Here is a 4468-nt window from a genome sequence, read left to right on the forward strand (position 1 = left end):
TTGTTAGTACATGTAAAAACGACTTCTGATCTGGGGATCAGAACTGTGGGAAAAGTGTATAAGAAATCTGTATTATCCCACACTTAGAGTAAATTTCTGCTCTTTAAGAGGAGTAGATATTACTTTTTCCGGGTAATTTTGTGGGCATTTGGAACCTAAGAGAGGATAGCTAGAGAGTATGAGGGCAACAGCATTGTCACTCTCATGCATAAGTCAGTAAAGCCAGGGAGAAAATAAGGATATAGTGGTATTTGGAGCAACTGCAGACTTGGCATAGCAGGTTTTAGTGCAGGTCACCCTAGGGAATTTCGAAGTTAGCTTAGCAGCATTCCCACTGCTGACCAATAACTGACCTATATCAGGATATAAACTCCTCTACGCAGCCTCTCAAATACCATTCACTTTAATTAAAACTGCTAAAATGCTATAAGACTTGGTTTGAAGATTTTAGCTTTGGGACTACCAGTCTGTTATGATGAAACTTAAATGGAGCCAATGTTGTCCCTCCCTTTCCCACTTTTTTAATGGATTTACAGCTTCAAGAGTTGTTAGAAATTAGTGGTTCCAGATGGCTTGTCAGCTGCTTGTAATTCAAATATGTGTTTTCTGAAAATGATTTTCTTTAGTCCTATGTATTTCAAAATATGTTCAGAAGGAAAAATTAAACAATTTCATTTATAATTAGAGTTTACTTTGTGAAGGGACATTGAAAAATTAAATAAAAAGAATATTTCATTTAGGCTGGGGATTAATGCATGTGAAGAACAACACAAAGTAGTTCACTGATTAAGTGCCAATATATTCATTGACAATACAAGCTATTATTTTATTTAATCAGTTGATTTATTTTATGTCACTGAGACCACGTGAATTTGAACTGATAGCAGGAATGAGAAATCAAGCATTTTCCTTGTTTTAACCGTTTCAGCTCTTAACAGTTTGAAAGTTCATTTCACCTTGGGAGATGTACCAATGCGTAAAGAATCAGAGAACTTGAGTTTAAAATTACAGTGAGGATGGGGAAAACATATTCTGACTCAGAAATTACTTCTGTGGGTTATGCTACTCCAGCATAGTAGCTACTCCAACAGTAGAGACTGTTCTGCTTTTACCTGAATAAATGGATGAAAATCTTTGTAATTCTCAAGACTTTTCTGCTTTGGGTATTGTTCATTGCTCCTGTTCTTTGAAGCCAATTGTCATAAACCAATTTAGTAAACATTTATTTTCACTTTATCAACTTTTGAACATTGAAATAAAGCTCTAACCAAAGGATTGTGAAATTACCCTTACTTGCTGCTATGCAATGGCAAATCTATATTGAAGTTGAGGTTAGAAATCTCACTTCTGTTTGAACACAGAACACTTTTTATTCTGCGACGAGATGCTGAGGCCTAACAACGTTTCAAAGATTGTTTGAGACACTAACAAAAGCCTTTTGTGAGCTAAGAATTTCTTTTGACTTTAAACTTAACCTCAAGGGAAATCTGTGTGATTTTGGGAAGAAGAAGAAAAAAAAAAAACAGTGCTGTGCAATCTGTCACTACATGGTACTTCAGTGAAGTCTACTGAGGCAAGTTTTCTATTAAAAGAACTTGAAACATTTTCTGGTGTGCCAGGTAGCATCTTATTTCACTTATATCATATATCATATGATATAATCTTACAATCTCCAAAAATATGCCTTGGTAAATGTTATTTGGGGTACAGCTGTGCCAGGTGCCTGAATTAATTGTGGTTGCTCTTTGGTATGCTGTTTTTCCAGTATTCTGTAAATTCCTAACAAATGCCACCATACACAGTTATATAAAGATATGTTTTCTTTTGAAGAGTATAACTCTAAAATTAGATTGAAACTTTTTTCAGAGATACATAACTTAGAAAATTAAAGAATTTCAAGAACAGATTGCTAGGAATTGGTTTTGGTCTTGATTGCTGAATTTTTATGTTTCCATGAAAGTTTAGGAATACTTTTTTTCTAATATAATTTCCTTGAAATAATTTTATTTATGTAAGAAAAGAAAAATACAATTTTGTTAGTAAATTTGAGACATGAAAAATCTGTTAAATTATTAACATGAATTTTAAGTAATGCATTATGTTTTTTCTCACTGCAGAATGCAGAAAGATGTAACTTTCTAAAGATGAAACTAAAGATGAAAATGTGTGCTGCAGTGATCTTTAATAGTGTGGCCATGAAGAGCAAGTATGTGTTTTCTGTAGATCTAAGTTTTCTTACTTAGACTTTTACCTTTTCCCAAATTCAATTCAATTACATATTTATATAAAAAACATGATTTGCCCAAACAGTAGTGAATTTGCTCCCGCCCCCCCTCCCCCATTTGCTGCATAATCATGGCTATATTGATTTTAGTGGATATATACCTATTTGTAGGTTGTTACCTTGCTGTTCACAGAGAATGTTTTTACAGCTTGAACACAAATCATTCTGAAGAAAGTGCGGGTGCAGGTTTCATTGTGGCAGTATGTACGCATCTAGTTCAAGTATAGCCAAAAGAGCTATAAGTCACTCTGCATAGTCACATTCTGTATTAGATCGCAATTGGTTTATATATATATATATATTTTTTTTTCCTTTGGAGATATATCACAGCTATTTAACTAAAACATAGTTTCAATAATTTCTAACCTATTTTTTAACTAAGAAAAAATGTAGATAACTACAAAGATAAGAATGTTTAGATACAACTTGGTATGCATCTAATATACAGTTATGTTTTTTTAATAGAAAAAATAATTTCTAAAATCTAAATGCAACATGCTGAGATATGTTTAAATCTTAGAAGATTTTAGTACCTGTTCTGTGTGAGAAACAATTATCCATATCTTACATTCTTATTAGCATTTCTAATAGAGATGTGACTTAGGGGATCATTTTTGAATTTATTTTTTCCTGACATTTTTAAATTCTGTATATATATATATAGACTGTTATATATATATATATATATAGACGGTGTCTGGTGTTAGCTGCAAGGACAGAAATTTATTTTCTCCTTTCAAATCATGTTTACCACCATCCTTGTTCTCCTGGCATTGGACCACAGTCCTGTAATCCAAATCCAATCCCCATTATGTAAACCAATACAGACATCAAAATCTCCCAATGGACCTTTTCAGAAGTAAAATAATCTATTTGTCCCAATTACTGACATTAAATATTACAATGAGATGCCAGCAATGTACTGTTGGGGAGAGGTAGGGGGTAAATTGAATGCATATTAGGGAAAAGTAAGGCAGGTTGAGCTGGTATGAGCTATAAGATTACTTCAAAGCACAAAGGACTTCCCAGCAATAATGCATATTGAACAGGACATGAGAATGGAATTTAAGATGCAAAATAAAAGCCTTTAACATCTCTTCATAGCTTCAATTTGAATTTACAGACAGTTTGGAGGATGAGAAGTTTAGTATTAAGACTGCAGTTTGAAAGATACTGAGGAATTTAAATCCAAGGCTTGAAGTTCTCATAAATCTTTCTATTAAGCTCCCTGACAAGTTTCAGAAATCCAGGCAATTGGATCTGCAGTTATTTACGTGCTACCTGACAGTAGGTAATAAAAGTGTCCTGCTTTCTTAGAGGCATATAAAAACCTAAACTGTTTTGAAACATCTTTAATTTACACATTAGATTTATTAATATGTATTTCACTTTTTTTTTTTTTTTTTTTTTTTTTTTTTTTTAATGAACGTTATAGCATGGAGGGAGAAAAATACCTGCAAAATCCTACAAGGCTTTATATATCCAGATATTCTTTCTGGATGCCACTCTACCTACTTATTCATGCTCTCTAGCATTGCTCAGAACAATACCTAAGAGCCCCAAGACAGGGAAAAAACAGCACTCTGTGAGTACTTAAAAGCAATTCATGCATTAGCATTAGGTTCCTTATGCTATGAGATATTTAAATGAATGGCAAACTTCAAGCAGCTGAGTAATCCTGTTTAAATCCTGGTACCTTGATGAACACTTAATAAAAACTTTTAATTGAAGGAGGAAAAACCTGAGGTTTTTAAAAATGAAGTACACATTTTTTCTTTATGTACATATTGCCTCATTAATTCCCCTCTTTACTTGTAGACTGTAACACGTGACAATTTGATGATGTGGTGACATCTGCCTGGTGACAAGAAATTGCAAGTTCTCTCCTCAGTGCATTACTCTGTGGTGCAGAAAGGCTGAAAAAGCTAAGACTGAAGAGGAATTGCAGTAATTGCTCAACCAGCAGGAATATTGCAGTGCAGTATTGTAATGATCATTGTAAAAGGGTATATTTAATATTCCTGTGGGAGCGAACTTTTAGAAGCAGCTTATCCTTCGTTGTTCACATTCCACATATTTCCTTTGCCTCTTCCACACAGGGCATGATTTCATCCCTGCTACTTGGACAAATGAACACAGAGACTGAGTGAAACTTTTTCCAGACCAATTCACTGAGCTTCAATT

This window comes from Aythya fuligula, chromosome 14, assembly GCF_009819795.1.
Source record: "Aythya fuligula isolate bAytFul2 chromosome 14, bAytFul2.pri, whole genome shotgun sequence".
Classification (NCBI taxonomy): Eukaryota; Metazoa; Chordata; class Aves; order Anseriformes; family Anatidae; genus Aythya; species Aythya fuligula.